This window comes from Lathamus discolor, chromosome 3 (assembly GCF_037157495.1).
Source record: "Lathamus discolor isolate bLatDis1 chromosome 3, bLatDis1.hap1, whole genome shotgun sequence".
Lineage (NCBI taxonomy): Eukaryota > Metazoa > Chordata > Aves > Psittaciformes > Psittacidae > Lathamus > Lathamus discolor.
The window spans coordinates 82,562,123-82,573,616 of NC_088886.1; the positions used below are offsets into that span (position 1 = coordinate 82,562,123).

The 11,494-nt window shown below is 51.6% G+C and overlaps 1 long non-coding RNA gene across 1 annotated transcript; it reads left to right on the top strand.

Annotated features, from left to right (window-relative positions):
* Positions 1-5,631: 5,631 nt before the first annotated feature.
* On the top strand, positions 5,632-10,764 carry LOC136011088 (uncharacterized). The gene is made up of 2 exons (XR_010611195.1): positions 5,632-5,800; positions 10,181-10,764. It is a non-coding gene; the product is annotated as an uncharacterized LOC136011088 (long non-coding RNA).
* The last annotated feature ends 730 nt before the right edge of the window (positions 10,765-11,494 follow it).

The following is an 11,494-nucleotide window of genomic DNA, read 5'->3' on the forward strand; positions in this document are numbered from 1 at the left end:
GTAATTCAGTATATCCTGTTTCCAGAGCTGAGGAAATACATTTCCTTCACTTTAGCTCATTACTCTTTAGGAAATTGCTTTTCTTCTATTATCCTGACAGCCTGGATTTTGACAGCTCCAGACTTGCTGGGTGAAGCTCCTACAGTTTCTGCAAACACTTTTCTTCCTTGAGACTCCCCTGTCTGTCACCTATCATGTCCTTCCTAGAGCAGACCTTTTATTTGGGACTTTTCTTACCTTTTCCAGTGGAGGCTGGGTGTCAGGACACAATTTATAATGCCGACCCTGAAGGTTTACAGAAAACAGGCTCGCCACCCCCTCTCCATCAAGGGAACAGTGCATTGCTTTGCAGGCTCACAGAGATCTCCATTGCTGAACTTGTATTACCAATTCCTGTGTTAATGTATCTTTTATGGCCAAGTTTTAATAAAAGGAGCCATCACTTGTATTGCCTGGAACAGGACCTTCAAGAAAGCATTAGCAAAGATAAACTACAGGGAGCTCTCCTCGGCACTTTCTAATCTAAGAGGCACTTGACCTATCTGGAGGAAAACCCGCAGATTATCTTGCAGAAAGCTGTCATGAGAGCTTTCAGTTACAACCAAATACGCAGGAGCCAAACTTTGCTGGCTCCCCTTCCTCCTCTGTGCTCATGCATGTAGGAAGATGGGTGTCCACTTTTCCCACACTTTATGGTCCTCGAGCCCCTGAGCCCAGCAGCAGCAGGGGGGCTGGCACAGCACTTGCTGCGCTGGTTTGATCAGTAACTCCAGCAGCTTCCTGCCGGTCCTTTCCCAACAGTTCGTGCTGTCCTCTGGCATCTTGGGAGGCTCGGATCCAGAGGGATGGTGGCCGCATGCTGAGACACCTGGTTATCTCATGGCTAAACCAGAAATGTCCTGTGCTCCTGCACATGCTTCTTGATGCTGTAGGATGCTAATAGCACCCTCCTACCTCTCAGGGACAGCTTGAAGAGAAAGTATGTGCCTGTGAGGAGTTCCCATACCATGTGAGGAAGGAAGCAGCACAGATGGAAATCTAGACCTGTTCATAAGAAAACACTCTACCAAAACAAGGAGCTATTTATACTTGATGACAATCTTGCATTCGAATCCTAGACCTGAGTAATCCCATTTTTTCTTCAAAACTGCTTCATTTTACCTGCGTAAGGGTCATGGCTCCAAACCTCCCCACCTTTCCTATGGGCTGTCCTGACACAGCCATCTGCCTGTTGCAGAACTCCCGTTTGCAAGCAATCCCATTTGTTTTCTCCTTGCTTTCAGTTTCCATCTGCTCTAGGTGACACCTGGAGAGCAGCAGTCCATGGCTCTCCCCAGTCTCTTTAAGGAAGTAAAAGCCTTCCTGCTCTTCCCTTTCACCATACCCCACCAAGACTGACATGGCTTATAGCAAAGTTTCCCCTTCTTTAACTGGTGTCACTGGGTAAGATGCATTTATTCACTGGAGACCTGCAGACACGTGTTGATGCTATTCCCTTCCTAACCGCTGCTCTGAACATGTATCTCATTTTCAAGTGTAATGAACCTCTCTAAGCTTCTCCTTGTCTCATCTTCGACTGTGAACATTTCTGGCAGTTTCCCATGCAGTCTGATGGGGAAGAAGCCTTACTAGACGAGCTTAATGCTTGCTGATCATTCCTTTCCTCTTTTGTGATGAAAAGCTCTTGTGGGGTATTCATCACCTGGGCCCTCCTTCAGGAGAGAAGGGAGAGTGGCTGGCGGCACCTTCAGCATCAATGGGCTGTCAGGTAAGCGGGTCGTATGGCAACTGCGCCCGTACCCATTGCCCTCTCCTGCTGGTGTGGCTCTTCTGCAGGCTTCACCAGTTTGCCTTAGTGTGGTCCTAGATTTTGTAGCCGTTTTGTGGCTGCTTTTAAGGCAGCCTCACACCTGCAGTTGTGCTCTCCTGTTGACAACTCTCTCGCCTCCAGTTAAAACCAGACACCAAGCTCAGGGGGAAATTCATGGCACCTGCAAACTACACGTGCTCGAATACTGAGCTGCTTCATTTGCAAGTAAAATCAGATATTTTGGTATCTGAGGCCTGTGCTTATGCATCTGCATATCTTAAGCATGTAAACAGCTGGAATTTGCTTTGCAGACGTGCTCAAGTTGGCAGCCAGGCACGCTGGTGTGTCTGTGCACAGCCTGGCTGAGATGGCTCCTCTGCACATCCAGCGTTGTGCATGTGATGTTGGTGATCCTTGTCAAAAAAGCAGCTCCTGCTCTTCCCCTGTCCTCCAGTGGATTTGGGAGCAGCTCTCTGCAACGCCCGTAGCACAGCCGATGTTCCTGAAGACCTGGGACTCACCTTGCACCAGCGTACCCTAGGCCAGGTGAGAACCTGCACCACAGTCAGAAGGTGAGGTTTACATCCAGGAGACCTGCCTGGCCCTCTTGCTGAGCCCAGCCTTGGCCACTTACAAAGAGGACCCACATGGCCTCAGCCCAGGGTGCAGTTTTCCAGGCCCTCCACATAGGCTCAGCGTTGCAGAAAGGCAATGTGTGCATGGTGTGCAGGCAGTTAAATCGAGCAGGGATGCGCTGCTTTTCCTCTTTCTGTTGTTTCCCTCCAGCTAATCTCAAGTCGTTTTGAAAGCTCATATTTTGATCTCAGTGTATACAGAAAACACAACAGCTCCAAACCCTTATCCCAGCAGCACACAGGAATGCCGTTGCTGCACTCACTGTGAGCACATACAGATTTCTGTCACATCCTGGGGCTCAACGCATCAGGCAGAGCTCTCCCATGAGGCTTCCAGGCTGGCAGGGGCTCAGGCAACTCCAACACCATCACAGACCATTTGGTGGGACCTCACTCTGGGGAATATGATTGGAGGTTGCTCCCTGGCCCCGTATGTGGAGAGACGTTTTTAGCAGGATCTGTTGCAATAGGATGAGAAGTGATGGTTTTAAACTAAAAAAGGGGGGATTCCCGCTGGACGTGAGGAAGAAATTTACAATGAGGGTGGTAAAACCCTGGCATGGGTTGCCTGGAGAGGTGGTGGATGCCCCATCCCTGGAGACATTCCAGGCCAGGCTGGATGTGGTTCTGGGCAACCTGATCTAGTTGAGGATGTCCCTGCTCATTGCAGGGGGGTTGGACTAGATGAGCTTGAAGGACCCTTCCAACCCAAACCATTCTGTGATTCTATGTCCCTTGAAGATGGGCAGCAACAAATCGCTGCCTTGAAGAGTAGGGAGAGGGGAGTTTCAGCAGTGGGGAGAGGAAAGGGTTGTGTTGTTGACCAAGGCAGCAGCTTGGTGCGGCTATGCCCGTGGCAGCCCTGAGCTCTCACCAGTGTTTCTTTGAATCCAAAGTGAGGTTTTAGGCACCTTGTCTGCTGGGTTGCTTTGTGGGTGGCTGGAAAGCCAGAGGCTCATGGCACTACCCTGTCCCTTGGGCTCTCTGCTGCCCTGCTGGGAGCTGGAAGCCGTAGGAACACTTCTGTCTCCAGGCCTCAGTGTGGGGGCCGGCAGGGCACAGGACCAACATTGCCTCTTTGGTGTTACGAACATGTGAAGCACAGCACACGGCAAATCCTAATCCTAATGGTTGCTGGAGCATCTGCTAAAATACTGACCCTCCTGCCCTCCATCCTGTAGGGATGTGGTTGAAGGGCTGCCCATGATTCTTTCTCAGGCTGGTGATGTTCCCAAGCTGCACAGCCCCGTGCTTGGCTAGGGGGATGCCAGCTGCACCCCTTCTCCTGCCCTGACTTCCTCACCTATGGACAAGAGCCAAGGTTGTCATTCCCTCCATGGTCTGGCCATGGGCAGTGCTGTGCAATGCTGGCTTCACAGCCTCACCGCCCAGCCCTTGCACCGTATAAAGACAAAACGTGTTTCCGAAGCTGGATTGCTGAGCAAGCACTGTGCTGAGCGCTCCGGTGGGACAGGCAGAGGCGGCTGCCCCACAGGACAGACGGACAATGTGAAACCATCAGGCAGGCTAGTGGGCCATGATCAAACAGAGTGGAATTACCTGCAAATGCAAAAGAATCAAAGCGTGTTGGGGAAAGCAGGAGCACAGAGTGATAAAGAGCTCAGCATTAGGCTCCTCTCAGGGAGAGTGTCAGGGCAATAATAACTTGCCAGGGCTTTGATTTCTGGTGGATGCATATGATGTGTGGGATTTGTTCACTGCTGGCAGAAGGTTTTGTTGGGGGTGAGACCAGGAGGAGCAGCCCACGCTCCTTGGCTCTCCCTAGATAAGGAGCTGTTTGATGTTGCGGCACTCTGCCATTGGAGCAGGGAGAACCGATGAGATGCCTTGCACAGGAACTTCAGTCCAGCCGGCACCACATAAGGTCCTTTATCAGTGTTTATTATTATTGCTGGTGTAATTGTTGATATTATTACTGCTATTTGTTATTATGGACACCTGCCAAGACACACGGGCTATTTTTTCTGCTTTCCTAAATGCCAGCACCTATTTTGTTTGCACTGAATCCGTGGGCACATATCTGGGCAAGCCACAGCCTACCCTGGCTGCATGCCGACGTGGGGATGTTTTCAGGGGGCTCCTCAAGCATGGAGTGGCGTGTGGAGGTGTATGTGTGCACATCTGTAAGACAGAATGCCGTTTCTTAACCACTGTGCTCATTCCTCCTTAGCACAATGCCCAGATCAGGTAAAATCAAGCTCCAGTACATGGAGAAACGCATTTCCCCATTCCCTTTTGGATGCCGGAGCCTTGTTGTCCCACAGGACTGTGGGCTGGGTGTGTTTGTTTGTATCAAGTTGCTGATATATTCATGGAAAGAGCTAAAAGACTTTAAAGTGGTGATGTTTTCAGGTGCAGAAAAACTGACTGTTTGGCATTCCCTACACGGGACTCCTGCCCTGGAGTGTCAAAGCAATTCTGGAATCGGCTGCCCAACGCTATTTACAGGGAGGGTGAATGTACATTTACACCCACACCCCAGATCACACAGACAAGGGTAACCAGGGTCAGGCTCCCTTAACAGCAAGGCAAGACACTGTAGTGACTTAGCTGACATGGGGTTGAGCCTCAGGCCAGGATTGATGTGTAAGTGGAGGGATCTATGATGCAGTCTCCATAAAACACAGTCAGAGCCAACAGCGCTGTGGCAGGTGGGCAGCCACAGTGCAGGCAGGAGCACCACTGAGGAAGCTGTTTGCAGACCCTGATCTGCATCTGCTGCTGTCTTCCCTGGCACACAGGTACACGGAGGAGCTGGGTGATGTCTGGATTCAGCTGACTGACAAGGTGGAAGCAACCAGCCACAGTTCCCCCAGCACCCCAGGTCTGTGTGCCAGTGCAGCACCCTGCTAGCTCAGCCACCAGCCCTGCCTGGGCCCTTTCCAGGTACGGGCATGACGTGTGGCACCAGCTCGGAAACATACTGCACATGACAGCCGGAGCTCTGCGAGGCCACCGGGAAGCCTGGGTGGCTGATGAGGCTGTTAGCACTCTTTCAGCTGTCTAATGTACAAGTCCTTATCAGAAGGCCCTGGCTTAATCTCAGCTCAACTGGAAAAATGCCGATGACTGGAAATGTCATCAGCTGCCTGTGGGCCAGGCTGGCCCTGAGCTGATAAGGAGCAACGCGGAATAAAAATGTCAGCACAAAACTGGAGAAACATGGAGCCTGGTTGCATCTCTCCTCCATCCCGCAGGAAGCCAGGCCCCTCTGCTGCCAGTCATTCCCTAAAGCCTCAGCGAGAAACCCTGCTCTATCTGAGGAAGGAGAAAAGTGGCTGATCCCAGTGCTGCAGAGAAAAAGTGAAACTCCTGCTCCACGGACACAAAGAGGGTAAGGAACCCATATTTTGTTGCTTGCTTTATTTTCTTAAGGCAAATCTTGTGATGTTATGGGTTGGAACCTTGTTTTTTTGAAGCGCTGGTAGATGGTGGGGGAATGAGACCCAACCAGAAGGATATCTTACCCCCCCTGAAATGTGGGCTTGGAGCACCATATGGGCACGAGGCTTGGGCAGCAGCTCCTCTCGCCCCACCGCAGATCATGCACTCAGGATCCCACAGGAACATCAAATACCACAGCCCTTGGGCAAGGATTAATGCCACAAGTAACTTTCTCACCTTCCCTCACTGGTGGGAGGGACATATTACTTGTCCATGGGGAATGGGGTGCAAAGCTCAAACCCTGTGATTTCCAGAGCAGAACAGTGTCTGAATATGGTCACCTGGGTCTTGAGTCTGTCTGTGTCCCTTACAGAGACGTTTAGGGAGTTATACTTGCATAGCCACTTGCACAGTTCATAAGTAACTTACGAACTCATGGAAGCAACCTGTGAACTTTTCCGTCTGTGTTTTAGTGAGGAATCTTTGAAAGAAAGATAGGAGCCAGAGAGAAGCGAGGTAGCACGATTTACAAAGGCTGCTGGTGGTATCAATGCGGCTTTATGTCACTGTTGTGCTGGGGGATAGAAAGGAGGGAAGACGCACTCGTTCCTCACCCCACTGGATCCCTTGACCAAACTCCGACCCTGGGACTTGCTCACTGTGCCCAAGGCACATGAGCCAGCTGGATTGGTCTCCTACTTTACCACACCAGTCCTGTTGTCAGCTTTGCCCTGCAAGGCCCCGCAAGGCACATTGTGCATCATGCGTGTGTGCCCAGACAGTAGTGTGATGTCTGTGGATTGTCTTTTAGAGGCTATTCCTTCTCTGGTTGGGCACATCGGGACAGTCCATTGCCAGCTCAAACAAACATCAGTACAGGCTGCGGATGAAGGGATTGGAAGTATCCTGGAGGAGGACTTGGGGTTAAGGGAAGTGATTCTGCCGCTCTACTCTGCTCCGCTGAGGCCACACCTGGAGTACTGCATCCTGCTCTGGGGTCTTCAGTACAGAAAGACATGGACCTGTTGGAGACAGTCCATAGGAGGGCCACATAAATGACCAGAGAACCTCTCCAATGAGGAAAGGGTGAGAGAATTGGGGTTGTTCAGCTTGGAGAAGAGAAGACTCTGGGGTACCTTACTGCAGCCTTGAAGTAGTTAAAAAGGGCCTATAAGAAAGACGGGAAAAGACTTTAGGGCAGGGTCAGTTGCAATAGGAAGAGGGGTGATGTTTTTTAACTGAAAGAGGAGAGGTTCAGGCTGGACATGAGGAAGAAATTCTTTACAATGAGGGTGGTAAAACCCTGGCATGGGTTGCCCAGAGATGTGGTGGATGCCCCATCCCTGGAGACACTCAAGGCCAGGCTGGATGTGGCTCTGGGCAACCTGATCCAGTTGAGGATGTCCCTGCTCATTGCGGGGGGGTTGCACGAGAAGAGTTTTGAAAGTCCCTTCCAATCCAAACTATTTATGATTCTACTCTATGACTGTATGAAACCTCCCTGGCCGAGTTTCCCCCAGCTCCCTTTTTGCCCGCATGGTTCTCATGGCTGTATTTATGGCATCATCACCAGATTAAACCCCAGACTCTGCCTGGTCCCGGTCTGGTCTTTGCAGACACGGACCCTGTGTGTCGCCGAGTGGTGCTTCCTGATTTACAGCGGCGGCGGGAGACCCGGGAGGGTGCTCACCGGTCCCGGCAGAGGCAGAGCCCGGGATTTCCTCGCTAAGGAAGCGGTGACGCCGGCTCCGCCCGGCTCGGCTCGGCGCGGCTCGGCGCAGGGCCCGCTCCGGCCCCGCTAGGGGGAGCTCGGGGCTCACGCACCGGCCCGGGTGGGCGCTCCGCCCGCAGGCACCGGGAGGCTGCCGGCGGCGGTGTCCGGGCTCAGTCACCCGGTGTGCCGGGGCAATCTCTGCTCCGGGCTGAACGCGGAACCGGGAGGCTGCTGGCGGCCACCGAGGAGCGGGCAGGAGGCGGGTGCGGGCCGGCGGAGGGAAACGCCGTGGTGAAGGATAGCACAGAGAGGTGGCCGGGCAGGCGCTGAGCGCTGTGCGGATGGAGGAGAAAAGAGAAAAGCTTCGCTAGAACTCTTGGTTTTCAGGAGGTTCATTTAACCGGTGACATTAAATCCTCCCAATTATTTCTTGCCACGGGTACTGCCTGTTGAGTAATTTACATCATATAAACCTATCAAGCGGTTCTCACACAGCAACTGAACAAACACACCCCAGAATTTTGATGGGACTGGGCAAAAGTAATCAAAAAGATTAATTATCGCTGTTAATTGCTTTGCAGACTCAGTTGCACACACCCCAACATGCCTGGTGCCCTGAGTGCTTGGAAAGCCGGGCCGATGGGCTGGGGTAACGGCAGCAGCAGGGGCTGAGGGCAGAGGAGCCATGCAGTTGGCACAACGCTCATGGAGAGACAGATGTTTGGGTGTCAGTATGTCCACGCTGGGACAAGGAGGTTTTGTGGAGGTCTCCGGACACCAGTGATGTGACCAAGAGCTTGTTTCCTTAGCTTCCAGGGTGATTTGCTTAATCAGCCTTGACTTCCTGCTCAATCAGCCGGCTCCTCTGGTGGGGCAGCGTGGCCGGAGGGGCTCTGAGGAGCTGCCCGGGAAAGAAGAAGGTTCAGAGGCTGGAAAACTTTCCCTGGAGGGAGCATGAAGGAAGTTTAAACTAATTTAGCGTAACAAAGGAAAGGTTAAGAGGTGACTGGATCATCATCTCGATGTACTTCTTTAGGAATGAGACTTCTGAGAGCTGAGGGCTGTTGAGTTTGGAGGACAAAGGAATAACAACATACAGTGTCTGGAAGAGGAAGACGGGCAAAAAAAAGGGTGTCTCCCTTGTTAATGCTTATGGTTTTATCGACTAATGTACTCAAGGATGGAAGAGTTTCCATCCCTCGATATCTTTAAATCCAGATGGCAGATCTTTCTGAAAGACATGCCTGGGGTCACACAGAAAATTATGGACATGTGATTCTGTGGCTCGTGTCTTGCAGGAGTTCGTATGAAATGATTTTATCTGGTCCTTTGGCCTTAAGATCTATACATCTCTTTGCAATAGCTAACAGCTGCTGCAAACCTGCTAAATCCAACTGGTAGTTTGTAGATGACCATGACATGATACACTTTGTGCCCTCTTCACCCCAGAACATGGTCCTGATGTACAGCCAGGACTGCTGTGCCATGGCCCTTGAGTCCCCCTTTCTCTCAATGGATTAGTGTGGTGCTGCATTTTCCCATGCTGGTTTTCTGTCCAGGGATGGCTGAAGGCCTGCTGCTGCATAAGTTGAAGAGAGCATGTCCTGCAGTCTGGGCTCTGCTGTTTGCTGAGGACTACTGAAGTATATGGCATCATCTGCAGAGGCTGTATGGCTGTATTTCTGCTGAGCTATGGCTACTTGTCAGAGTGACCATCAGTGAAATAGTGGAAACCAATATCTGCTTCTACAGAAAACTACGGTTTGGGGGACGGAGGCCTCTCTTTTTCCCAGGAAATGTTCAGGTTTCTGTTGTCTATGTCCACATTTGCCTGATGGGGGCACGAACCTAAAGCTCTTGGCTGCCAAACTCTCCTGATTTGAGCCTGCTGCCTGGTTTGAATTTCATCTCCTCGGAGTCCTTGGGTTGCTCAGCTGAGCGTTGCGTTAATGTTGGGCTTTGAATTTGCTGTTCCTCCCCTGAATCGCTATGCTCTGCCGCCCAACCGTGCAGTAGTTCCTCAGCTGATGTAAATCAGTTTAGCTCCTCTGCCTTCGCCCTTCTGTCACATACCCTGGCTCACACCGCCTCCCGCAGCCTGGCACCCCGAGGCAGCCACCACAGCAACCCTGTTTGCCCCCAGGGGCCCTGCATAGGAAGGTGAGGGTTAGGTGGAGATGCCAGTTAAAGCCCAGTCAGCTGTGGCAGAGCTTCAGTGGAGCGATGCTCTTGTCATCTCCATCCTAGGGCTGGGACCTAGGTACCTCTCGTACCTTCTGCCCTTTGGACCGGGCAAGTGAAGCATTGCTGCCTCTCAGGTCCCTTGGTGCTGGTGACGTGGAGGATTCACCCCCATGAACATTGCCATAAGCAATACGTAAGAAGGCAGCATCACTGCGCTAGGTCCTTGACTTCAGCAGGCTTCCTGGTGGATTCAGACTTCCAGCATGACTCAGGATATTGCAGTGTATCCTTAAGAGAACATCTTTTGCTTGCCAACATGTAGGCTGGCTGCCAAAGGTGGGGGAGGAGATCTGTTGTGAGTCTTTTGTATGTGCTCATAGTAAATAGATATATGCCAAATTGATTGCAATTGCCTTTCTATTTCTCCACTAGGAATTGAAGGAAGGGAAGAAGCAGTCCCCCATGGTCTCCCCCAAACCACTGCCTCATACCTGGTGTGCCTGCAGCCACCCATCACTGTTGCAGCCAGCACGCACCCCATAAACAACAGTGTCACAATGCAGGTCTTGGCACGTGCTTCGAGATGCCTGACCTGTCGATCAGGATGCTCTCTGCACTCTGCGTCTGAATGTGCTGCTGGGTGAGAGACGTGCAGATGTCCCTGGTTATGGGTGAAGGGAACTAGGGTGCAGCAAAGCAAAGTGACATGGGAGTGCCGCTGGCTGGGGTCAGAGGTGCCCCTGGCATGGACACCCTGGCTGGGTCAGCCCTCGCCCTGCAGAGCTGAGCAGTGTGCTGGGCCAGCTCAGACCCACTTGCAGGACAGAGTCAGTTTCTGATCTCCTGCCCTGTTGCCAAATCGTTAACTTTTCTGGTTTAAATGCTTGATAAAATGGCCTTATTTTGAAGCCTGCCAGCTGAGCTGCTGCTCGCTGCCCAGGACTGTCACTTCCAGCTGCTCTCTGGCAAGATGCTTTCTCAAATGATTAGAAAAATAAAAGTAATCAAAGTTGTAACCACATCTGTGGCTGCCTTTATTGCTGGGAGCTGGGAAAACCAGCTCAGAGGCTGCGAGGTGCCTTTCGAGATGGAAGTCTTCTCCTGCAGACAGCACAGGTCCTGGTGGTGGGAAGACCAGACACTAATGTGGCCCTTACTAAAGTTTCTGGCACTGGTATTCTGTGGCTGAGTGAAAAAAGCAGCCAAAAATCCATCTAATTTAGGCTGTTATCCTAAATCAACTGTGGGTTCTCTTCATGCACACCATCCAGCTGTGCTGATACACTGGCAGGCCAAGCCAATGATGAGATCTGTAGTGTTAGTGAATGGTTTTACTTAGATGCTTCTCTTCTTCGATGAGTTCTTCCTAGGCTGCAGTATCTGTCCTCCACCCTTTCCTGGCACAGCTGGCAGAGAAGGGAGCAACACAATTTTTGCCTCGGTGGAAGAGAACGGCAAACGTACAGAGCACATCTGGAGCACTGCCCTTGAATTGGAGGGACGAGTTGTCTGCTGGTGTAAAAAGCCCCACCTCAATGGCATGCCAATGAGGTGACACCAGTTTACCGCAGCGGAGGCTCTGTCCCCATCATCTCTAGGAAAAGTTGATTAGGTCCAGCAGATTGCTGACTTCTTTCATGAAAAAGCTGTAAAAAGTTCTTTTCTTCTGCTAGTGCTGCTCTCCAGGGAGTAGTTGGCAGAGAGAGGCGAGTCTCTCAGCAATAGTATGTTTCAAAGTTATTATGC